The following is a 27,523-nucleotide window of genomic DNA, read 5'->3' as shown; positions in this document are numbered from 1 at the left end:
TTCTTTCTTCTTTCTTTCTTTCTTTCTTTCTTTCTTTCTTTCTTTCTTTCTTTCTTTCTTTCTTTCTTTCTTTCTTTCTTTCTTTCTCCCTTCATACCTCCCTCCCTCCCTTCCCCCTTCCTTCCTTCCTTCCTTCCTTCCTTCCTTCCTTCCTTCCTTCCTTCCTTCCTTCCTACCTTCCTCTCTCCTGATAAAACTCAGTAAGAGTACTAATAAGTAGGATGAACTATTGCTTGTTTGGATTCCTAACAACATTTTTGACCAAGAGGTAGACATAGGTAATAGTCTAGAATTTTTATTTTCTTGACCCAGTCAAAACTTGGGCTTGCCCAAAGTAAGAAAATTTTAACTTGGTTAGTGTGTGTGTGTGTGTGTGTGTGTGTGTGTGTGCATGTGTGTAAATTAAAGATGTTTTCAGAGATACACTGTGGAAAAACCATGTTTCCTCGTGTCTGAACCTATGTTGATTCTGAGGGCCTGCAGAGTGAAGACCTATTGAGATAATTCTCTTTTTAGCACACTGGGCAATTCTATCCACTCCCTAACAATCTTACAAGGTGTATTTGACAGACTTAGACTGTTTCCCTGAGGACATCTGGACAGTATCTCACACAAGCAGGCATCAGAGAGAAAGACAGGAATTTACTCTAGAAATTATTAAGCTCCAGGGAGGTCCATTAGAAGTAAGTCTGATACATCTTCCAGTCACCTCCAAGCAATTAACACCTATATGAGCCTTGATGTAAGGAAATCAGTCGAACAGATTGAACTGTCTATGCATGGCTGAAATACTTGACTTTGAATTAAAAGCATGGTAAAGTACCAAATTCAGTTAGAGCTTTTAGTGAGTACTAGGAGAAATTTATACTGTAGCCAACTCAACAGTTATTCGATCCTCTTGGGAAACATACACTCTTGTTTGCACTAGTTCACTCATCACCAATCATATTGCATTTCCATTTTTCAGTACCTAGATTCATAGACTGTATGATTTAATATTCAAATGGGGAAGATTCTCTTATAATAACCACTATGTAGATGTAGAAAGCTGAGGCTTATTTTATTAATTTATTTAATTTCATTGAATTTGTATAACGGGGCCTAGTGCTTCCCCTCTGCATAGTACCATATTGTACATGTGGTAGACTTTCAATACATATGCAGGGAGTACAATAACAGTAAGTTAAAAGCCAATGTCAATGCCATTGTTTTAATTGTTAGCTTGGCTTTGGTGTTATTATGCAAACACTTGTGATTTAATTCATAGATACTATTGATCAAAACATTCACAGGAAGAACTAGATTCTCACACCATGTGACGATGCCTTCATATTCTCCCTGAAAATGTAATGTAAAAGTCTATGAAAAAAAATCTAGTTCTCTTCCTTCCTCCTCAAATATTTCTCCAAAATTTTCTTTACCTATACCTTAAATTTCTTATCATGCACTAGGTGATCCATTTGCCTCATGTCCGGATCATTTATCTGATATCAAGGAAAGGTCTTCATTTTCTTCTGAGATTTCACTCCATCAGTCTGCTTTACAGCTACTTTGATTATTCTATTCAATGTGCAGAGCCTTCTTTTTTTGGTCTTCCTCCAGTTATCTATCTGGCCTCTCCCACATCTTTGGTGAGGAATGCTTTTGGATTAGGGCCATATTCAGTTGTTTTGTCCAAGGGAGGCATGATTTCCACCTTGCTCAATTCTCTGCGGCAATTTATTTACTAAGACCTGACTCAATGAAATAACCCCTTGTTCCAAAACTCTGGGCTGAAGATTCCTGGGGAGTAGTAGAACATTTGCAAATGACTGGTGATTCTGTATGTGTTTCCAGGCATTAGTATTATTAGTAAGTATTTTGAATGATTAAAACTAAGTCACCACTAAAATGGAACATTTTAGTGGAAAACATCAGTAAAGCATTTTATTTGTTCTAAGCAATTTGGAAGCAAATTATGTAAAACAAAGCAGTGTATGCTTAGTCCTACTGCTTTCAAAAATTTTTCACATCCCACATTTCCCCTACTCTGGAAACCCACAATTTTTCTCCAATTTCTCTTCAATTATTTTCTCAAAGGATCTATTATATCTACTATCCTAGGCTCTTCATGTCATTTTGTATTTGATAATTCCACATTCTAACCTTAACCACAGATATTACCAATGCTTAGAATGTTCTCGTGCAGCTTCTCTGCCACTTGCTGTTCATGTATTGCTATGGTTAGCATCACTACCACCACCATCATCACTGAATTGACTTACCACTCACTTATTTCAAAGGTGTGCTGGCTAAATTTCAGGCAAGAAGTTTTCAAAATGTGATCTAAGGATTGTAATGGGTTCCTGATTCTCCCACACCTTTTAAAATGCATTTGGTACAGGTCTCACTAAGCAGACGGAACTCATAGTGATCCTCCTGTTTTCAGCACCCTAGCGCTGTGATTACAGAGTGTGCCACCACTCCTGGACTCAGTGATCAGCTCAGTGCACCTGGGGGTGGGGTGGGTGGGGCACATAATGCCAGGGATTGAACCACGGTCCCTGTGTTTGCCTAAGCAAGTGCTTAGTCCACTGAGCTGTCTCATGGGTCTTCCTGATACCCATTGAACTACATTGTCTGTATGTAGATTAAACTTTATTCTAATCCTTTAAGAAAACACCTTATCACAAGAGATTGAATTTATAAGCAGTTACAAGAGCACTATTTTATATTAAAGCCAGCATTAAAACACTTGCAAAAGTGTTACATCTCTTCCTACTAAAGTGTTAGTATTTAAAATGTTTTTATATAATTATGTTACTTATATTAATATGTAATGAGTTTGTAATTTTAAGGTTGAATTAGTATGTGGATACTGTACATTTTTCAGAAATTAATTTCTTAATATTAAATATTCATAAGTATATTCTAAATATAGCAAAACTCTTTTGAGCTTTCAATAATTTCTGGAATCTAAAGAAGTGGAGAAACCAAAATTTTGAAAACTATTTCATTAGAAATTAGATAAAGGCATTTATTTTGATGTATCTGTTCATTCTGTTTACCATCACAAATAATCATGATAAAATAATTTACTGAGTTGCGGCTATAGAAAAACATCTTACATTTATTAACTCTAAATCATACAGTAAACTATAAACTTTCTTTAATGTCAGTGATGTAGAAATGGAGGTCTAGAAATTAGGAATCTGTCAATTTTCCTAGAAACTGAGTGAGTTAGGCTGCTGTTTAACTCCAAGCTTGCTATGGTTTGTACCTAGTTGTCCACCCAAAGCCTTATGCAATCATGGGGCAGGCTTCTAGAGCTTGTGATTAACTCATGATCCACTGGGATTATGGGTGTGAGTGCTGCTGGGATTATGAGTGTGATTGATGCTGGGATTATTGGTGTGAGTACTCCTCCAAACCTGGGGCTCAGAGCCTGAATGCAACTTAGGGAGACATATTTCCTCTCTGTAGCCACCGCTGCCACTACTCCTCCCTTTGCTCTCTGCTCTTTGCCTCTGCCATGAAAGGTTGCTCTCTGCCATGTGCCGCTCTGCCTTGGAGCCAGCTGAGTATGGACTGAAACCTCCACTAACTGTAAGCTAAATCAACCTTTCCTTCCTTCATTTTAGGTGTCAGGATTTTGTCCCAGCAATGAGACAAAAGTAACTGAAACCAAGTTTCTCATGTTCTTTGGCATTTTCTTGTTTTTCATAATTCCATATTACTCTTCAAACTATACCCAATGGCCTTATGTTACAAGTATTTATGCAAGGAGTTCATTAAAAAAAATGACTGCACAATAGTTGGACAGCCCAGCTTTCAGAAGCTTTTATGGCAAAATTTAATCTTTGGATGACCTATTTATCTTTAGAACAATGCATTTTCCATTTTTTCAAAATTATTTTCGTTTTGGATTACCTGCTGCAAACAATGGAATATTGTTTTGCCAAGTCGATATGTTTCAAAGAACAAGTACAATTAATCCAATTTCTACTTAAAGTAAGCTTTCTAAGCTTAATTCTATATTAATCCACCTGTAGATGCTTATCTCAATCTGGAAACATTTCATAACTCCATTTCCCGATAAACTGCTTAGTCACTTCTTCACAGAGGTATTAAGATTTTCAAAGTTATCAGTGCGTAATTAAGCTTTGTCTAATTGATTAGCCTGCTGCCACCCTTGCAGGAGGCTGTGTCCTGTAACTTAAGGAACTGACAGGGCAGCACAGAGGCTGCTGGCTTTTGTAGGCTGAGCCAAAACTGAAGACGAAAGCTTGGGGAAAAACCCAAATGAATAATTCATTTCACTCGTTACTGAGAACTTGGAGAAAGGAGCTTTGCAGGACAACTGACTCATTCTTGTAGAACTGTGTACATCGTGAGCCGGGAGTGATCCTGGTAGAGGACCAACCAGGCCGAGGTGGGGCCGGTACAGAAACCTCCCACCTAGCCTACAGCAACACAGGATTTGTCTGAAGGGTTTTCATCAGAAAGGTTATAAATTTAGCTTCAGCAGAATTTGCGACAAAGGCTACATATTTTAATGAAAATGTCAAGTAGGTAGTTAGAAATGCCTGACCGAGCATAGGGAAAGAAAAAGACTGAATTCATAGAAACGAGTGCTTTAGATTAGAGGTGAGAGATGAAGCCATCCTTTTTAAAAGAAAATCACAAAGAAATAAACCCAGAGGTGAGTGCTAAACTGTATGAATCCTGTTTTTAGATTGACAGACAAAGAAGAGAATAAGCTTAAAATGATAAGGAAAACTACACTTGAACATGCATTAAGAATTGCCCCCAAGGTCTAGTAAAAAAGAAGAAATTTGGAAGAAATAAAAGACTGTCAACATTGGGAAACAGTCCAGGAAAAGTTGGAAGATTAATGGAGGGATGACACCTGAGTACATTGAGAGAAAAGCAACATCTTCAGGGTACCTGTTTAAAATAAGACATATTTACTCCCTGCTGCACAGGTAGTGTCGTGGGCACTTGTCTTGTATCATTAAATGACTTAAAACAGGATATCTGCTCTGTGACTCCTGATAGTTATTGGGTCTTTGACAAGATTCTGCCCTGGGTTAATTAAATACAATTAAAAGAGACAAACTGCTGGGGTTTTTTCTTGTTGTTGTTGCTGTTGTTGTTGTTGTTGTTGTTTGTTTTTGTTTTCTTTGTTTTGTTTTGTTTGTATTTTAGGGAAGGGTCTACAGAGTGTTCAGGGTCTCACTACTAGATCAGTCTCTGAGTGATCTGCCTGTTTGCAGTCTCTCAAGTGCTGCGATTACAGGCACACATGACCAATTGCTGTCTCACTGTGCCCTGGGGGGGGGGGGCTGGCTCTGCAGGCCCAGGGATGCTGTGCTATGTAGAGTTATGTTGACAATCTCTTTGACTGGGAAAAATATAAAATGTAAAAGCTCTAATGTAAAGTTGAGCACTGGCTAGGTAGGAATGTTTGCACCACAGCCAGTTCCTACCTGCCATCATGTACCCTAGGAGATTTAGAAAAAAGTTGCAGAAAACATTCCTGAGATACACAGCCCAAGTTAGCTCTGGTAAGACACTAGTACTGAATATCTTGTTTTATATTCTAGGCCTACTAACATATTGCTGACTGCTATTAATTCATCTGTAAAATGGAGAAATACTTTTTAAATTTTTATAGGAAAGGATTTTATTTTTCACAGCATTCATAGGACTTAAACACTAGAAATGTAATCTACTTAAATTCATCACCGTATATCTTAGATCTCTGTTTGTGAAGACACAATATTAAATTTAGATTTTTAAAAAAAATAGACAATTAAAAAAATAAGCCCACAGATGGAAGACAAGTTTTATAAATGCTGTAATAACACCATACTTACGTAACTGCTTCAGGGAAAGCGCCATTCCCCGTAAGTGAATTTTCCAAACAAAAGGAAATCCACAGGCATAAGCACTTGCACCTTTTAATTTTAATAAGCTTATATGGAAACCTTTCAAAGTGGATTAGAGTTTCTTGTCTTATTTGTAACTACCACATAACACTTAACTTCAAAAATTTGTGAGCATTCTATAGCATTCTGAAAATAGAGACAGAATGGAACATGCAAAAAACAATGTACTTCTAATCTCATCATCTAGAGATGACTTAAGTTAACATGTTGGCCTATTTTCTTCATTTTCCCCTTCCTTTCTTTCATGCTTAGTTTTCTTTCTTTCTCCCTTCTTTCCATACTTCCTTCTTTATCTGCTAGTATATTTTTTAATGAAATATTTTTATTTTGTACATGTAAAATAAATTTGTGAGGATTTTCCCACATCTTTAGATATTCTTGGAATATATGCAAATGACTGCATAATATTTCATCAAATGTATATAATAGAATCATTTTAAGTATGTATATATATATATATATATATAGTAATTTAGGTTGTGTTTGTTGTAACTATAGTTTGCTATTAAGAGCAACTTCCTATGTCTCATTGTAGCTTATGATATCTTTAATTATAAATTCATAGAACTGTAATTACTATGTCAAAGATAAGGTTCTTTTATAGACTTATTGTAATTGATAAAACTTAAGTGTAAAACCTTGCCTTTGGCAAGATTATGATAATTAATAATTATATTAGAAGTTTATGGGGGTATCCATCTCTCCGCTCTTGCTAGTAGCAGCCGTTGCCTTCTATACTGTCGTTTTAAAACACCGTGCTGACTAGCATGATGCTTCAGAGACATCATGTGTGTAATGGTGATAAATGAGATAATGGAAGAGAAAACCTAAAATACCTCACATAGGGGCTACGCTATTTGGGCACAATACAGGGGTCAAAATTGTGGTTTACCACAATGAGATTTAACTTCTTACCCAAACTTCCTTATGGGTCTCTTAGGAGTCTGCTCTGCAGTTCTTCAGAAACCCACAATTCTCCCAACAATAGGCTCCACCAGCATTCTGGAGGGCCTCTGAGTTCTCCTTTCATAACTCTTGCTTAGTGGAGAAAGACTATCTCTTTCATAGCTGACAAATCAAGGAAACTTGTGTTATGATACAAAGGTATTTCTGCCATTTATTATAGAGTGTCATCCTGTCCTCCAGGGCTGGAATAATTGTCTCTGTTAAATTGTTTTTAATCTCTAAGCCTGTAAGTGTCATACTACTTCTTGTTTGCTTCTATGTTTCTTCAGCACTTGGTATATTATTTGAAACTTAGTAAGTCAATAAATGATGATTAAGTCAGCAAACAAGAGCATTAGTGTCTATTTTTGTTTGTTTACTGTTTTAGATTTTTTTTGTAGTTTCTTTCATGTGGTCATATGTTCTTTCCATGGGTCTCTTTCCATCAGTTATCTTAATTTTCTTCCTTTTTCTTTTTCTTTTCTTTTTCTTTTTTTTTTTTTTTTGGTGGAACTGGGGATTGAACTCAGGCCCTTATGTTTGCCAGGCAAGTGCTTATTCTACTGAGTCATCTCCCCAGACCCCTCTTCCAATTTCTTAAAAGCATTTAAGATACTACACCTAAAATAGAACATTAATTTTGTGAGGATCTGAACAAGACCTCTTCAAGAAGTTAAGCTTAAGAATTTTAATAAATTAATTCTTTGTAAAATTGTATTTGGTACAGGGCCTCACTATGCAGCTCAGACTCATAGTGCTCTCCTGTTTTCAGCCTCTCCAGCACTGGGAGTACAGGTGTGCACTGCCACACCTGGTCTCAATGGCCGGCTCAGCCTGCGGTGTTAGGGATCAAACCTCAGTCCCCGTGCTCACCTAAGCATATGCTTAGTCCACTGATCTATCTCACTGGCCCAGAACTTCAATAAATTACTTCTATGCTAAATCGGTTACTTCTTGGTCCGTGCCTGTCTTCTGGGCGACAGAGACCATTGGAGAAATAAATCTGTATAAGTAGTGTACACTTATAAATCATTGCAGACTGATGTTTTCTTTCCTAAAACACTGATACACATTATCTTCATGGGTTGAATGATTTTATTCTCTCAGTGGTAGTATTTGGAATATTTGAATTCAATGTTTGCTTATCTTTTATGTTTTCCAGGGAGTGCCTTTGTAAAAAGAAACAAAGACTCCTTGGCTTAGGATATCAAGAATATTCTTTTTCCTTTCTTTGCACACTTACCACAACTGTCATAAATTGAATGCACTTAAATTATATTATAACTGAAAACTGGAAATAAAAATCTGTCCTAGCTGTTACCTACTCTAAACAAGCAACTTGGATTGGGGTACATTTTGTATTCTGGAACTGGGGAACTGATCTCACAGTGTACAGACAGGGTAAGGTAGGAAATGTTGCTTCTGAGGGCTGGCCAGATAGCTTAGTGAATTAAAGCACTTGCTTAGGCAGATGCAGAGGTCAGTGGTTCAATCCCCAGCCTGCCCAGCTGGCCCCACCCCTGGGGTACGCTGAGATGGCCATTGACACTGGACGTTGTGGCTTGTACCTGTAATCATGGTACTTGGAAAGCTGAAAAAGAGAATCACTACAAGTCCGATCTGTGTAGTGAGACCCTGTAGCTCCTGTAGACCCTGCACTAAATACAAAAAAGAAAGAAAGAAAGAAAGAAAGAAAGAAAGAAAGAAAGAAAGAAAGAAAGAAAGAAAGAAAGAAGAGAAAAGAAAATGTTGCTTCTAACTCCATCACTACTACACATGTGGTCTTCATCCAAAAAAGTAAGTTTTCTAATATTGGTTCAGGAGTTCTTTGGCTTAAGGGGAGCCAATGCAAAACAAGTAAAACTTATCATTGACACCAAACAATACTGCCTATACACTGTTTGTATTTCTTAGAAAGTCTTATTTCTTTTTCTCTTTTTTTTTGTTTTTGTGCCAATCAATGGGGTGAACTATAGCAGATTCATACCTGAATGCTTGCACAGAACACACTTTGATCAGTCTCGTCCCCCAGTAGCTCCACACCTCCCCCACCCTTCCCCTTTGTTTTACCTTTTGGACGATGCTTTCAGTGTGCCCAGTGCATTTTGATCATATCCACAAGCCCACACTCTACCTTTCCATCTCCTTCCTCTCTCACTCTCTTTTTCTTGTCTAACGATAGCCCCTTTCTACTATCCTGTTGGCTTGGATCTGCCTTAAAAAACTCTACAAAAATTTATTCTTGTGTTACTGTTTGGAATAGATAGTGCACATTGAAATGGCTCCAAAAGTTTCTCTTTAAAACGGGCAAATCTGTTAATTTTCAGCTAGAATTGTGGTCATGAGCAGGTCACTGAAACATAGCAAAATCTCCCAGGTTGTCAATTAATTCTCCTACTCCTGCTCACACTGATGGTCACCTCCTCTTCTGTAATGGCTCCTGGGGAAGCCATCTGATTACATAGACCATTGCTTATTTAGTTGGCCAATTAATAACTACGTCGTTTGAAAATACTCCTTCACTTGTATCACTTATGCCAATAGCCTTTAAAAGTCCAGGAGCATATTCCCAGGACAGCTAGGCAGTCAATGGTAATTTGGATGACTTAAGTGAAGCAGAAGTAAGTGCCCAAATCTTGTTTTATCTACTTTTAAAAACCTCTTTTAAAGAAAAAGTTCAATGACAGTGAGTTCATTCACAATGTTTTTTTTTTTTTTTTTTTTTTTTTTTTTTTTTGCGGAACCAGGGATTAAACTCAGGCCCTTGCACTTGCCAGGGAAGAACTTACTCCACTGAGCCATCTCTTTGGCGCATGACAATGTATTGTGATCAGCACCTTCATTTTATTCCCCAAATTTCCACCACTGCAGAGTGAAACCCATAACTCACTGAACACCTTCTCCTTAAACTCCCCACCACCCAGATCTTGGCTGCTGCCATCCTGCTTTTTAAACTTCCAATTCAGACATAATTTCAAATTTATGAGCAGTTGCAAAACAAAGCAAACAAAAAAAACCAGTATAAACAATACCTAACTATACATTATCCAGATTCATTTGTTGTTACATCAGATCTAGTTGCCTATTTTTATATGCATGAATTATTAAAATTCTGTGATTCATAATCTTGAAATGCAGAACTCTATGAGTACATGTGGGTATATATTCCCCTTTCATGCATGATCACTTGCTGTTGGTTTGCTTGGCTGTGTTGGGGATCAAATCCTATGTCCTGGCCCCAGCTCCCTGTGTCTTGCACATGCGAATCGCTTTTCTATCTCTGAACTCCATTCCTAGGTCATCAATTTTGTATGTTTTGCTTAGTTGTTTGCAAATTAGTCTCACACAGAAAGTTATATCTTCATAATGATGAAAACCCTTATTTATTCATTTTCTTATCTCCAGCCCAGCTCTCTGGAGGGATTATTCTGTAATAACATATGCTATGAACCACAAGGAGATGCCCTTCTATGCAGTGGATTAGAAGGGTCTTCTTCACATGATATAATTTAAAAGCTCCACTGAGGAGTCCCTAGCTGGTATCTGCTTGTATACTCTGTAATAAACAACTAAAATTAAATAGTTTATTTTTTTCTCAAAGAAATACCAAATGAAAGAATAAGATAAACTCCAGGAGAAAAAAAAAGGATATTACACTTCAAAATACTACTTTTTGTTAGTCAACCTCAAATAAATAAAAACAATAGGAAAAATGTGTTAAAGGAGGCAGAAATTTGAGAGAGGCAGGTTAAAAGAAACCCATTAGATAAAGATTAAAAATTCACAGTAAGCCAACAGTATCTCACACTTGGACACTTTCTGTGGTGAAAATTACCTTTGGTGGACTAGTTTGCCAGAGTTGCTTTAATAAAGTACTTACCACAAATAGGCAGACCACACAATGCAAATTTATTGTCCTGTGGTTTCAAAGTCCCGAAGTCTGATACCAAGAGGTCAGGTGGTTTGGTTCCCTTTAGCGCTGTAAGGAAGATGCTCTCCCAACTTTTGGTGACTTGATGACCATCTTTGCTGTTTAACTGATAGGATTATAGACTTAACAGCTTGATCTCTGCTTTCCTATTCATATGGAATTCGACTTTCATTGGTGTTTATATGCAACTTTCCCTTGTTTATAAGAATATTTGCCATTAGATTTAGGATCCACCTTCTTCTTCTAAGATCTTGGCTTAACCAATTACATCTGTAATTCCTTTTTTTTTTTTCAAATAAAATCATATTCTGAGGTACTGGGTGATGGGATTAGAACATATAAACTTTGGAGGGGGATAAAATAGGCCTTTAGAGAACATGTTTAGTGTGTATTTTAAGCAGAAAGTTACTGTTCAGGTTTGTTCTCGTACTGAACCACCAATGAAACCATTTTCGATACTACTTTCGGATCATCAGTACTGAAAGAGAGCACTTAGGTCTGAGATGCTCGATATTCCTGTATATTAGAGATACTCTGCCCAAATAGATAAGCTTATGATTAGAGATCATGAAAATGAACTTTGCCAAAGCAGAGAGGTTTGCAAATTTTGTCATTATCAACACAGCAAAAAAGATAGCAATGACTTCCAGAAATTCAGATCTGATTATTAAGAAAGAAGTTTTAGGGCTAATGTAAAACTCATTAAAAATGAGATGCTTACAGACATGGTAACACTGTCTTAGAATTCAAGGACTTGGGAAATATTCAATTATCCGCAAGAAAAAATAATTATATCCCAAGTACGCAGTATTTTCTGTTACCATATATAGAGGTAGGTGACGGTTATTTTAAAGTAAGATACATTTGAAAATGCTTAACTTCTTAATCTTCCTAGTGATAGTATCTTTTACAATTCAATCACAAATACATTAGAGTCTGTCTTCTTTTTTCTTATTCTTTGTTTGTCTTACCTACAAAGAAAATCTCCTAATTTTCTATTATTTCACCCTTATTCATACAACTTCATAAATGATGTTGTTGTTTTACTTCCTTAAATCTTGCCTTATGTCAAAAGTATAAGTGTGGGGCATTTAGGAAAGAATATCTCTTGCTTAGAGGTAATATTTCAAGAGTAAAATTCATAGTTGTAAATTAAAAAGTTAAAATGGAAAGTAACAAATTACATTTGAGTAAAGCTTGGAGAACTCCCAGGATCTAGCACTGTGTCCGGTGAAAGGAATTTATTAAGATCACCAACAATCTTAGATTCATTATAATTACTTCTTGATATTTATTGGTGAAAACAAATAAGTCACTGATTTGTTATTACTAATAAGGGGAAATTCTTAACCTGGAATGGGAGCACATAACATACGTCATGAAGACATGAGTCTTGAAGAATGTAGTTATTGTAGCTATAGCAGCTTATTCATACCACATTTCAATCATACGTTTCAGAACAAATGTGGTTTCTATTGCATAAATCTTTTGTGTTTAACTTTTAGTGCTTCCCAAATGGGATAAGTGAGTTGTTTACATACATAGACCTAGAAATCTCTTGGCTTCATTGGCATCACATCATGAATAATTAAATATTATTAGCTATAAATCCCATCAGAAATACATTTCACATGTTCCATTTATTTCACAAAATATACATGAACTGATTAATACAAATTGCTAATTATATATAAAGTTAGTTTCAAGTCTAAGGATAGTCTCTCTCTGTCTCTCGGTCACTCTCTGTCTCTCTGCCTCTGTCTGTGTCTCTCTGCCTCTATCTCTTGTCTCTGTCTCTCTGTCTCTCTCTTTCTCTCTCTCTCTGTAATGAGAAATCAATATCCTTGATAGACAAAATGTTATTAAAGATGCAAGGGAAATCCATGAAAGATCCCTATAATTCTTTAAAAACCTTCATACTAAGGCTTTCTATCAAAATATAAAAACTATGTTTATAAATTTGAGTGCATGTTATTTCGAAGTAAAGTAGATACAACAAATGTTTTGATAATGAGTGTAAACTGAAAATATGAACTGTCTCAGTAAAGGTAACTGGCCTTTTCAAGAAAAATAACACTTCAAAGAAGACATTATTTACTCTGCTCATTTTGATTGTTGAGTTAACAGCAAGGATTAATTCCCCACTGGGGAAAAGAGCACTGACACGCTGCTGGTGCTGACTTGTAGAAAAGATGTTCAACATTTTCTTCTTTAAACTTAAATATAAATGGCAAATTCCAGAAAGAAAGCAAAAGACTTCTGCACACCCAATTTTAGTGAAGTTATTGTTACTTCAGGAACCTGAGTCCTGACTACCCTTCCTCTCAGATGGTATACAGTATGGTCGGCTGCAGAAAACTCTGGGTCCTCTCCTTCATTCTCCTCAACCCCAAATGTCTGTTTATAAATAGAAGTATTGTATAACAAAAGTGATGGTTTTCATTTTTGCATTAGGAAATAGTTCATACAGTACTTTGAAGTTTGTGTTCCCCATTCAGTTCCCAAAGAAATATTCTCAGTCTGCGTCTCAGCATCTTTTTGCAGGTCAGGCAGACAAGCTTGCTGTGTGCACTACAGCTGCTGGGATGCCAGCGGGCTAATATTGCAGTGCTCCCTTTAATGAAGCGGCAGATTTCCTACTTTTGAAAATTAAGAATGTTGGCCTCTGCAGTAATTTGGCACAGGCTTGCTTTTTCTTTGTAAAATATCTTCAAGTAGCAATAGAGACAGTGCCACCCTTATTCTCAAACTTAGGGCAATTTGTAGGTAAAGTATTGTGTTAGCTGTGGCCAGGTCTGCAGGGAACTTCACAGCACTGTGTGTGGTTTTTCTCTATCCCTGTACTCTCCTCCTCCCGCTCTTCACTGTCACTGCTTCTATCTTTATTATCTCCTTCTGTAGTTTCTTATACTTTGAGAGTCTTAAAACCTCCCTCAGGTAGCATGAGGTAGTATGGTCATTTTAGGTCCTTTAAAAAAATGTCCTTCTTATATATAAAAATAAATTCTGGGAGTGGTGGCACACACCTGTAGTTCCAGCACTTGGCAGGTTGAGAAAGGAGGATTTCATGAGTTTGAGGCCATCCTAAGCTACATAATGCTTTTAAGGCCACACAAAGTGCATAGCAATATTCTGTGTCAAAAAATAAAATAAAAATGAACCTAAATGAACAAAGAGCTCTGAAATTCACACATTAGGAAAGTACCACTTATTCTATATAATGATGCACTAGCCTAAAAATAATAACTCTTCAATTCATTTACTTAAAAAAATATATGCACATATATGAAAAGTAATTATTCTTACATACAGATACGCAGCATTTATGAAATAGTCCAAATCAAAAAACCACTGGAGGACTACTAGCTTACTATAAAGTTATTGTGGCATGAGCTTTGATTAATAAGCACTTATTTTTTGAGAGGTATTTCTTGGTTCCTTTCAAGAAAAGATAAATATAAATCACTACTATATATCCTTAGAAAATTACAAAACTTATGTAAAATGAGCGAAATGTAATTTGGACCTTATGTTTACCCTAAAACTAATTTTCATATTATCTTACATAGAGTTTTATTTATTATTTACTGACATCAATTTATATCCTAGATAATGGATTTTCCAAGGGAGAATAATAAATATACCTCTATGTTTTGCTAATTAATTCCCAATTCATAACCTCTAAATCACTAAGATTCATGAACAACTGTGTGGTTGTTAAAGTAATGTCATTGCAATGACTTCTTAGTGTTGTCAGTTACTTATATAGGAATATCAATTCACATATGTATAGTGCTTTAAATTCTTTCTTAAATAAATTAGTTTTATTCTCTTAATTAATAAAATCCCTTATAATAGATAACTGTACTCTGTGTATCTTTGCACATCTGACTCTACCTGTCTATATAGAGGGATAGATATTCATTATTTAGCATTTGATTACTCAGCTCTTTCGCAAGCTGTTTCAAACACGTAGGGTTATTCATTAGCAACCTCATTTCAAATTTCCAATACAAGTTGTAAATTCATGTCATCTTGTCAAATATAAAATATCTTGTATTGTGCTAATTTACAAACCTGGCTTTTTGTCAGAACGAAACTACTTAGAAGTAACTACAATACCTTGTCCACCTTTGAATGTCCAGACCCTAATGGTAATAGGCATATTGTAAGGGAGCAACAACTATTTGTGCCATGAATTAGTGAATGATGACTTTTTTTAAATGACCACCAATCACTACTAATCATTATTCAATACACTTTTTATCTTTTGTGATCACATTACTTTTAATAAAAAGGTTTCTAGTATTTGGGGAAGTTGTATAAGTAGTTCAGTCCTTGGAAGTGAAACAGATTGTAAAAGAGAACTGCTAAGTGTTGTCAGAAATCAGTGAATTGAGTCTATTGATTAACTAAACAAGCACTGTGCTTTAAGAGAAAAAGTGGTGTTCAGTCCAGCTAATGGCATGAGAGAAAGTCAGGGAGTCATTTTCTTCTCTGAGAAATTAGTGGAGTTGACATGGCATTATGATGTTTTATGACTGTAGCTCTCTGCCCCCAGTGCCTTGTAACTATTGATCACCTTAGAGCAGAGAGAGGGAATCTGGAGCATTACCTGTGGAGAATGCCAAAAAGACACCTAAAACTTCAAGGACCAGAAGGGATGATTTACTTGAACAGCAAGCTGCTGCTTCTCCTTATGCAGCAAAGCATAGCCCGAGCAGTGACCATGTCCTCTTAGGATGGGCTTCTGCTACGGAAGTGAATAGATTCTGAATACCTCTGGGAGCGGTATTCTCAAAAGGCAAAAGTGTATAAGCTGTATAAAAATCACATTTTTATTAACTTGTATATGGAACAAATGTTGAGTCAGTCCAATGTTACAGTTTCTAGGAATTTAAATAATTAAGTAACTATATCCATAGAGTAACTCGTTTGAAGCATCTTTCTAAAAAAATATATTTGGTGCACATGAGCCTGCTTAACGCTGGAGTGGGTGTGGGTTTCTAAAAAAAGAAAATAAATACAATGAGTAGAAACCTGGAGACATTAGGAGAACTGAAGCATTTTGGGGAAGTGCACCCTAAACAGATGTCACAAATGGTGCTAACACTAAGGTGTGGAAGAGAGGGGAAGACCCACTTGGTGGGGGGTGGGGGAGGATGAGCCATTCACCCTGTATTGGAGTTGAATTGTTTGCAGTAACTACAGGAAGTAAACATCAGAAATCCGTTTTGTATGTTAGAGTTCAGGAGACAGATATAGTCTAGAGATGTAGGTGTCATCTCCACTAACAATGTGCTACACGTGGTTGCCAGGGGAGCATGATGTAAAAGTAGCGATGAGTTTTATTTACATAAAGCTGAAAATGAAGACATGGTAAGTGAGATGCGGGCAAGAATGCAAGCTGAAGTAATGATACAGCTTTACGAATTGATCATAAGTGACCTCCTGAAATGATCTGAAACTGAATAGTGAAAGAAAAAAGCAAGAGAATAGACACATAGAAGCAAAAGAAGAGGTACATTCTAAAGAATTTAAAGTCATCCATAACATGTGCTGGAAACAAGCCATATAAAATGAGGACAGAAAGGGGATATTGCATTTTAAGATTCTATGTCAGCTTCATGGCTGCATGAGACATGTTAATGGAATAATTAGAATTTGTACGAGCTGAGGAACTAGAGTATGTATGGTTCTGCTAACCATTTAAAAATCTTACTTGGAAAGTAGAAAGACAAGGAAGTTGATAGAGCAGGATGTGCCACCAAAGGTTTTCATACTGTCTATTCTATCTTGAAGCCCATGCTCACAAGCAATGGTAAAAGTATTTAATAGAAAGGAATCATTTGAAGATAGAAGATAAAGGCATGGTTTGGCTTCTGATGAAATGGAAGGAATGAGAGGTACAGGTGGGTATTTCCTCTAGCGTTGGGTAAGAGTGAACATTAAGGTATAAGAATAAAGGAGCATGTAAAAGAGGAGGAGGGAGAGGGTTATGATGGAACTGATGAGAACTGTAGAATCCAAACTCAAAATATAGCAAACAAAGAAAGAAATTTATCCACTCATAATTTATCAGCTCAGGATCCATAAAATGAACAAAGTCATGACAGCTCTAAAATCCAGGAGTTGCTTAAAGAGAATTTTATTTGTATAGACTTTATTTTCACTGGTAGCCAGTGAAAGGGCCAGATTCCGGTAGGCCTATTTTGACTTTAAAAACAAAAGATATGGTGCTAACATGTCAACCCAAATTTCCCCATGTGTCATTTCTTCTGTCTTGTGCCTGTCCTACATGACAAAGACATGAGTGGGAAGCCACTGTAATGGCCCAGCCAAGAGAGGAGTAGGGATGGGAAAGGAAAAGGAAAATAAAGAGTTAGTAAGGCCAATACTGCTATGGGACAGGGCAGGAAGATCTGTTATATGCAGCAAGGAGGAAGATTTGTTTTATTTGATAGAGGGCTCAAGTTTGAGGGAACAAATCATTTCATATGCAATCTTTTTACTTCTCTTAGTTTTCTCTGTAGATAATAAAAATTATTATTTTTATTATCTCTGTTGATGCACACCAAAGCTGTTATAAACAGAGATGAAATCCTATTGCCATTATAAAAAGTTGTAAAAGTGAAAAAGTATCAGTGCTCAGTTGGGGATTGCAGATGGAATAATTGCCAGTTGTCACTGAGAAGAACTACAAAGGAAGTTGATTGGGTATGTAGACCTAGGGAAACTGTAGGACATTCATTATGTGACAATGGAAAAAGAAGTATGTTTTGTTCAGAGCTATCAGAGTATATTCTAGTGCTGCTGTATTGCTCAAATGAGGTTAGGCAGTTCCCCACTCTCTTACCATAATTATTTTCTTTTTTCTTTTTGAACCAATAAAATGTGCAAGCATGTGAATTTAATGTGGTTCAGAAACTAGGTTTTGTGTTATATACAGATTGAGAATCATGAATGATCATAAGATAATAAATAAGATAAATACATGGTTTGAGTTTTTTTAAAAAAGATGAAAAATGGGCTTCCATTTAAAATAATACTTAACTTTCACTGAATAGAAATTGTTAAATAAGCCAAAGATCACTTTCCTTTCCTCAGTTTTAAAATATATTAAGAAAGAAGTTGTTTCATTGGAGATGTGAAGAACATCTCCAGTCAGATTTTTATAAGCCAGTGGAGACAATAGAGAAGGACTAGGTCCAGGAGGTTACATATCCATTCTAGATAGACAGGAAGACAGATTTATAGCAGTTACTTTCTGTATCTCTTTACATAATTACTGACTCAATGACATCAACAGGATTTAGTCTGATTAAATTAGAGTAAATGTCATAAGTTTCCTAATTTATCAATAAGAAATCTCTATATAATTTGGGCAGATGATTAGTTTTGGTTTTTAATTATTGCTCTTAATTAGTCACTTATCTAAGTCTCTGAGCTCTTTGGGTAAATGTAAGTTGAATTTAGTAACAATGGGGTCTTTGAAACTACTCAGACTGCAGCCAACCTGTGGACTCTTCAGTTCATTTGTTCTTCCATAAAGAAGTAAAATGAGTTTAATTGAATAATAAGTAAATACTATTTTATGCTTACAATGCTTTCATGAGTTTTTTTTTGTGTGTGTTCACAATCTTTTGAATTCATTTATTATGTATTAGGTACTCACCCAACACTTCTCATATTTTAGTTTGTTCAATTGTTCAAACTTTCCTTAAGATGGGGATATTTTGTTATTTAGTTGGTTTTCATATTCTGATTACTCCAATGAGGACACCAAAGTGCAGGAAATTAGGGTTCAAATCAAGGTGGTCTAGATTCATAATGGATGTTTCCAATGATATTATAATCATGCTATGAGTATATGCTATTTAATACAGGTTATGTACAGGATTTCATTTTCCAGAATTAATTTTGGTAATGTTTTATTGCAATAAAGGGAATATTTATAGTAGATCAGCTACTATTTTAAAATAACATTTCTTATTTTTCCAGCTATTAATATAAATTACCATGTAAAAGATTGAAAAGGAACAACATGCTGCGCTTAAGCTACAGTTGACTGATAATGAATGTTTAAATTTGCTAGACTTTCTTTCATCCTTGTTGTTAAGATATTTCATGAACTGTGGGTATCTATGTGCCAGTACTTTTATGACAAACTGCCCAGACTTCTTTCATCTTTTGAGTCAGGGTCTCACTAAGTTCCAAGGTTACAATGGCTGAGATCAAATTTGCCATCCTTCTGCCTCAGCCTCCCAGAGGGCTGTAATTGAAGGTATGCACCAGCAGACCTTGATTAATTTGTTTTCTTACAGAAGTTGGATCACATTTTCAAGTTTTGTTTTTCATTTAATATTTGATGAAGGCCATATTCTATGTATATATATGCCCTTATTAGTCAAATAAGGTTGATATTGGATACATCATTTTCATATAAACACATCATAGTATGTTAATAAGTGCATCCTATTGTTCTAAGTTTTTACAGTGACATCCTATTGCCATTATGCTGATTTTTAATAATCTGAAGGTTGCTCTCAAATTACTCTTTAGGACTATAGTCATGCCAGTGTGCTTTCCCACCAAGAGTGGGTGAGAGTTTCTAGGCTCACATACTAAGTAACATGAATATTTTCATTTAAACAATGTTGGCACTTCAATAACAGATAAAATTACCTTTCATTGGTACATTGCTTTTTTGATATGATATTTATAGATGAAACACATATGTTTGTTGCTAATTTTATTCTCTTAAAAGGCTGAAATATTTTACTAACTCATTAATTTACAAATCAATAATTTATTTTTCCAGTTCCTCTGGATTCTTCCTAAGTTGTTACTCAGTTTTCCACTTTGTTTGTGAAAATAGTTGACTATGGTCCACTCGCATATAATTAAATCAAGTGACTTTTTCTTACATTTTATTTTGATGATATAGAGTGATGTTTCGCTCACATTAAGATTGTGTTAATATTTAAAATTTCAAATACATTTGTAGTTTTATTTTTTATCATTGAACATACACATAGATTTTTCTTTTGCTAGATTTTTTTTTTTTTTTGTATTTTAGGGAAGGATCTACAGGTGTTCAGGTTCTCACCACTAGATTGGACTCATACTGTTCTGCCTGTTTACAGCCTCCCAAGAACTGGGATTACAGGTGCGTGCCACCACGCTCAATCTCAATTGTCATCTCAGCACACCCCAGGGGTGAGGCCAGCACCACAGGCCTGAGGATCGAACCCCTGGCCACTGTGCCTGCTTGAAGGTGCTGTCATCTGCTGAGCTATTTGGCTGGCCCTTTAGATTTTGTTTTAGGAAACAGTCTAAAGTTAACTAACTTAGAAATGATCTCAGTCCCTGTAGTATATATTTTTTTTCTGTTTTGTCACAGATCTTACCATTAAAGATCATAACAAATAGTTTTAATGATTTTCTCCCTTAAAGAATCTTATTTTTATTAAAAAAACCCTCTCAATTGTAGATACTAATGGCTTTCACAGTGCCTTTTCCTCTGATGCATATATTGTGCTTTCTTTCTTCCCTCTTTACTACCCATTTTATCTTCCTATGGTTCATCTTCCCTTCTTTTTAGTCTAATTCCTCTTTTCTAATAATCCCTCTTTTATTCTCAGGTCTTTTTGTATTTGTTCTGTTTTGTTTCATTTTCTCCACATAGGAAAGAAACCACATGGTACTTGTCTTTCTGTGTCTGGCTTATCTTGCTAAACATGATGGTCTAGCTCCATTTGTTTTCTTGCAAGGGGAGTGATTTTATTCTTCTTCATACATTTTGAGTAAAATTCCTTTTTGCATATATACCATATTTGCTTTATCCATTCATCTGTTGATGCACACCAAAGCTGTTATAAACAGAGATGAAATAAACATGGATAGTAATCTCTGCAACACAAGGCACAACATTTGAGATGCCAGGGCTGCAGGTGGTAAAATGAGTTTACCAGTAGTCAAAGAATACAGAAAAGTTAACAGTTTATTGCTGCACTGCAAGAAAGCAGCAAGCAAGTGCCAACGAAGACTGCACTGCTACACTGAAAGGCCCAGAGTGTATATTTGATGTAACCTGTGGAGGGAGGTCTGGAAATGTCATCCCAGGAATGCTTTCATGAGGTCCTCGTGGACGCATAGTGCTTCCATCTCAGTTCTAAGGATAGCCAGCTGGGGTTTGAAGACTGAGTAATGCTTTGTTGGACAGAGTCCAAAGCCCATGGCATTGCTAGAAAGAGTCCTCCTGGGTATGCAAAGATTAACTAAGGTTAGTGATCAAATACATCAGAACAAAATACATATGTTTGTACTTGAAAGGGAATTTTGACATTCTATTGGGCTAGGGGAAGAAGAAATGGTATCTAAGGCACAACAAGCTGTTAGATCACCTAGCGATGGATGTGTGGCTCTTCTGTGTAGCTTACCAAGTGAACAGTTGATGTTCTACTACATTGTAATTTAGCTGTTAGTTGCAGTGTAGCCTTCAAGGAAACAGTAATTAAATAACCATGATTTCCCACAATCCCTTCTATGTAAGTTAGAGGAAAGAGCTCCATGTTCCCCTTTCTAAAGTACTTGTGAAATTGCTAATTTATAATGCAACATGAAGTTTTTGACATATTGATATTTGTTCACATGGCTCTCTTTGTCTCCTCAGGTTTGAAAATTCTTCAATTCCTATTTGCACCCTGCTTTTCCCCACTTTTAATAACCTATCACAAGTTTCCTGACCAGGTGAATTATAGGCACATTTTGTATCTCAAATGATCACATGCTAATTTCTATTTAAAATTGTGTAAATCCCTTGAGTTTTTAATATGGTGTATTGATTTCACGTGTTTGTTTTGGAGGTCATTTTTAGATAGGGTTGTGAAGAAATCTTCTCTTTGGGTGATAACAATTGAACAGAAAGGTGTGATCAGACTGAAGGATTGATGAGAAACTTCACACACATGGGGAGAAGGATCCTATCAGAGCTGGTTATGGAGAGTCATCATTTGATAAAAACATTTGTTTGATGAACACTTGACATCATAACCCTTAAACATCCTTAAATATGTATTTATAGCCATTATTAGATGAGCAAATCCTTATAATATTAAGAAGAAAAGGTAAAAGCTAAAAAGAATCTGGTTTGATACCTTATTTTACTGGTAGAAGTAAGTCTCACAATTTAAACCTATTATACATCACATGATCAGTGATATAACTTAAAAAAAAGCAAATCACTCCACTCTCCCTTTTGTGTCATGGCTAAATCTCCCAACCACCAATACCTGATAGTGCAGTGATTTTGTATTAGAAACTGTAATTTATTATCTCTTACTCAGATAATTTTGATGAAAAGTTCCTTGGTAATTGAGCATATCTTTCTGATGTTGTTTACCTTTCCCTATCTGAAAGACAAATTTAAATATTTCAAAATTAAATTTTAAAATAGCTTGAAAGAGATCCTAGTTTCCACATCATATGATAGTGGTTACTACACATTCAATACTTACATGTCAATTGAGAATTTTTCACTAAATATGTAAAATTGACATCTGAAACTTTCATGACAATGACAGTTAAGACAGTTTGATGCTATTGTTATGGAAAATCATTAGTATAAAAATTTACAAGATAAATTTTATTAAGATAAACCCGTTTAATACCATCAAGCTATTTTCAGAATTAAATGAAAGGATAATTGTTTGTCATTTTTTCCATAATCTTATTGACAGATAAATAGCAATGAGATAGTTTCAAATCAAATTGGTGGGACAGTTTCAATAATTAACACATTGCATACTCTCTTCCTAGTGGTTATTTGCTGTAGAAGATGCAGACATGATATTCTATTTACAAGCACTATTACAACAAATCCCTCTATTCATTAAGAGAATGTAACGATATATTTATCTTAACCATTTTGAATACACAGATACAAAATGGACATTTATTTATATATCCCCTTTTTTGTTTAGTTCCGTCATTTGAATATTATAGGTGTGTTAACTCAGCAAAAATATTCTAAAAGAGTACAGTAATCCATAACAGTATTGAGTCTTCCACTTGACTAGCAGTGTCAGAAATTGTTGACCTGAGTCCCCTACAGCTCAACATAACAACATGGCTTTACTTCTTGTACTTCATTTTTATACTTTTCTGCTGAATGGTTAAGACCAAGATAAAGCAAGACCTATGTAACAAGCTACAACAAGAGTTGTAGCTTTTGAATATGATAAGGTCAGTGAAATCCCCTCAGGATTTATCCTGAGATCCCACACCTCAATTTGTAGATCCTTTGTCAGTGTCAGCCATGAGGATGAGTCACGGCCATTGCTTGGCTAATGTGTTCCTTGTGAAAGCCTGAAAGAATGTTTTCTCTCCATGTGACTCTCCTTAGGCACACTCTACATCATTGATCACTTTCCTCTTTGGCCCCATAATCTCCTTGATCAGAAAATTTGGGATATTACTGAGTTATATGACGTTGCAGTACAAGATCTCATATGTACTGAGTCTTAATTGACCTTGGAAGGCTAGGGCCAAAATGTTGGCTTTCCATGTGCCCCTCTTTTTTCTCTAATTTTGACTGCAAACTTAGGTTGTTAACCCCCCAGAAGAGAAGCTTATTGTTATTATGATACAACCTAAGCTAAGCTTAACCTCACTATCTGACTGTATATCAAACATCTTAGGCATAACATGGAACAGGCATTTTTCATCAAGTATTGATATGTTGAAATTTAAGTCCCTACAGAATATGATGAAAAACCATTTAAAAAATTAAAATAGGCATAAAGAATTATATAATTCTTATGTTTACAGAAAAGTCCAGAAATCTAACCATATACAACCTTGTAGCAGGACAGTCCTGCAACATTCCTTTTCCTGTCTCCTGCCTTCATTCACCACCCTCTTCTGTTTGAACAATCATCTACCTGAGAGACAGCATGGCAGCCACTTGTTTGCCATTTTTAAAAGCACAATATGATTAAAGATTCCATTTAGTTCTATAAAGTAATTTAATTAAAAAAATCTTTCTAAGTCAGGGTCTCGAAATGTAGTTCAGGATGTTCTTGAGCTTTCTTTGTAGCCCAGGCTGGTCTCAAACTTACTATGATCCTCTTCCTTCAGCCTCCTGAGTCCTGGGATTATAGCCGTGCACTACCATGTCTGGCTTCAAAATTTCTCTTGGAGACAAGGTCTACCATATTCCGCAGGTTGGCCCTGAGATGCTGGGCTCAAGCTGTCTTTCTGCCTCTCCTTCCAAGCAGCCCACACCAGAACTGTGTCTCTGAACCTTGCCCATACATTTGTCTTTAAATGAGAAAATAGACTCTATAAAAGATAAAAATCACATCAAGTATATTAAGTTTTTAAAATGTAAACCAGCATATTTATACTTTGTTTTTATAAGCCTGGAACATTTTTCTTCTAACAAATATTTAAAAATGTTCAATGTCATTAGCATTAGGAAAATGCAAATTAGAACTGCAAGGTACAAATTCGTCCTTGTTAAAATGGCTATTATAAAAAATTAACAAATGCTGGTAAAAAATGTAGAGTATACTGTTATGGAAATGTAAATTGGTATAGCTACTGTGGGAAGCATGCAAAGGGTGCCCTTAAAAATTCAAAATAGAAGTATCATGTACTCCAGCTGTCCCGCTCCTGGGCGTACATCTGAGGGAAATGCTGTCAGTACACAAAAGAGCTGCCTGCATGAGCGTGTTTATTGTTGCACTATTTACAACAGCCAAGATATGGAATCAACTGACGTGCTTTGCGAAGACAAACAGATAAAAGACATGGCATAAATGTAAAATCAATTATTATTCAACCATAAAGACATAGTCTTGTCAGTTTTAGCATAATGATGAAACTAGAAGACATCACAGACGTGAACTAAACCAGAAACAGAAAGACAAATAGTAAAGGTTCTCTCTCCGATGAAGAGATTAAAAAATAATGTGGAGCTACAAATGGATCAGTGTTTCTAGAGGATGGACAGAGAGCTGTACGTGAAGGCAGTTGAAATGCCGACGAATGTGATCAATGCATGCTCTATGCTTGTAGGAAATATCACAGTGAATCTTACTAAAAAGTGCAATTACAATATGGTTAAATTATGTACAACATAAAATTCATTTTAAATGTTTTAATAGATTCCTGTTTTCAGTATATCACTTGCATATTCTATCCTTTATATTTTGCATAACAAATATATAAACATTATAAGAAAATATACAACAAATCCATTTATCTCCTAAGATGAAAATTTGCTTTTTATAAAATATCCAAACATTGATTTTTTTGTACACCTCTGAAATTCTGGGTATATTATTGTACTGTTCATTGTAAATTAAGAATAAATTATTCTTTTTTTAGTGAGAGTAGACAAATATCCCAATATCATTTGTTCAACAAACAACCCTTTCTCCAAATTTGTATATTCCCCAAATACACATAGATTTATTTTTTTCTAGTTTATTGGTTGCTATGTATTCTTTTGTTCAAACTTCTGTTTAGATTTTAATAGCACACTCTATATTCTGGTTATAACTCTCATATTGGTTTTTTTTTTCCTCAAAAACTGTTGATTTTTACTTCTTTGTATCCTTGAATTCTGCATCAATTTTTCGATTTCCATAAGTAGATGCTAAATTTTTGTTTGGAATATTAATGAATTTAGTTTTATGTAATGAAAAGGACCATGGTACTAAAACAATAATAAAAGATCAGAACCTGGGTCTGTAATTATCAGTATAGGCATTTGAGTGAAAGCAGTGGAGAAAAGTCCTTCATGGAGCTCATTAGTTCTTGTTCTATTTTTTTCCTTTCATAAGCACAGGACTCCGTGGCACCCCAGGATACCTCTGCGGATACCTGAAGCAGAGCTGAGTCACAGGGTCAGGAGTCCTTCAACTGAGACAGTGGCAGGAGAGAAGCAAAACATAACCTGAATTGTCCTTTGCTGTTTTGTCCTCTCTACTCGTGGCTGGCTTTCTCTTGCTCAAAATAAAAACCTGAGCAAACAGTTGTATTCCAGAGCTTTTGCTGTACTCAGTCTCTTTTCAAATAACCATCTTAAATTTATGTTAGATGTGGAATTCATTCCTTGTTAATCTGTCTTATTTTCTGATGTTTACATTTTACCGTATGAATATTTACCTAAGTACTGTTGACAATGTGACATGTTCTTGCTATCATTTTATATCTGTGTATTCATTATTTTATAATTTCTTTTTGACATATGAATGATCCCAAGCCTTTTTACTGAGCTACAATTTAAAAAGTTTGTTTTATTTTTGTTGCAGTGTGGTTTGAATACTACTAATTATTGATATTTATTAGGACTTGGGCTTCCTTTGTGATTAAATCTTGTAACTATTTTCTGTGTATTTAAAATAATACTGACTCACTAATTCTTCTGGCTAGAGCTTCGCAGTTCTTCATTTGCTATTATTTATCTTTTCTAAATCTTTCCAGGCTTATTGCTGCTTTTGTTTTATCCATGATGTATCAAGACATTATGTTAAAATTGTCAAATTCAATTTTTTTTCAATTTTTACTTTTGATTCTTTCAAATTGTGTATGTATTCTGCAACAATGCTGTTGGGTGCATGCAGATGAAGTGTTAAGTCAACTTAGCAACTTTTCTTTTCACTATTACTGCAATACATGTTTTGCTTAGTATAGACTCTGTTTGCCTTGTCTGTCTGTCTGTCTGTCTGTCTGTCTGTCTGTCTGTCTGTCTGTCTATGCTGGTAGTTGAACCAAGGACATTGTGCATAAACAGAAAATATCTATTAGTGTAGTCTACTTGTAGTTCATATAAACATTAATTTTACTCAATAATTTCATCAGAAATAAGTGTAACTACACCATGTTACCTTCCTGTTTGCCTAATTTCCCTTTTTTTATTCTTCTTATATTTGCTTTATTATAATATTTTAATGTTTTCTTGTTTAAATAGCATACAGCTGTCATTTTAGAAATTTTGATAACTGATGAGTTCTTTTTTCTTTAATACATCTATTTTATGTATTTAGTACAGGATCTATAGGGTCTCACTACATAGACTGGAGTCCTAGTGATTCTCCTGTTTTCAACTTCCCAAGCACTGGGATTACAGGTGTACACCACCACTCCCAGTCTCAATGGCTGTTTTAGCATGCCCCAGGGTCAGGGCTGGGACCGCAGGCCAGGGATCAAACTCCCACCACTGGGCTCTGCCTATTCAGGCGCTTTAGTATGCTGAGCTATCTGGCCAGCCATGATGAGTTTTTTATATATTAATTATAGTTACTGATCCATTTGAATTTCTTTTTTTATCATGCTATGTACCTCCTAGATACTGGTTTTTGTTTTATTTTGTTATTTATTTATTTTTTATTCTATTTTGCCTCTGTTAGATGACATTTTTGTTTTTCCGTATGTTATATATTGTATATCTATTTCTAGTATTGCATTAATTTTTTTAGTAAGCTTAATTGCCAATAAAATGCCTGACATTCACCAGTTTCATCTTTCCTAACAAAAATGAATCTTAGGATACTATTTTACTATACCCACTACCTAATTCATTTGTATATCATTTTTGTCAATGTGTTTTAGGATTTTTTTTTAACTCACTTTAAAATAAATCTAAGGCCAGGGAGATGGCTCAATAGAATAAGTGCTTATCTGGCAAGCACAAGGGCCTGAGTTC

At 35.4% G+C, this 27,523-nt stretch overlaps 1 protein-coding gene across 1 annotated transcript in view; it reads left to right on the top strand.

Moving 5' to 3' along the window:
- Nucleotides 1-27,523, top strand: part of Nlgn1 (neuroligin 1) — a 908,803-nt gene that overhangs the window by 45,448 nt on the left and 835,832 nt on the right. The window lies entirely within an intron of this gene.

Source organism: Octodon degus, unplaced genomic scaffold, assembly GCF_000260255.1.
Source record: "Octodon degus isolate 3935 unplaced genomic scaffold, OctDeg1.0 scaffold00055, whole genome shotgun sequence".
In the NCBI taxonomy this organism is placed as follows: Eukaryota; Metazoa; Chordata; class Mammalia; order Rodentia; family Octodontidae; genus Octodon; species Octodon degus.
This window is presented reverse-complemented; position numbering and strand designations above follow the sequence as displayed.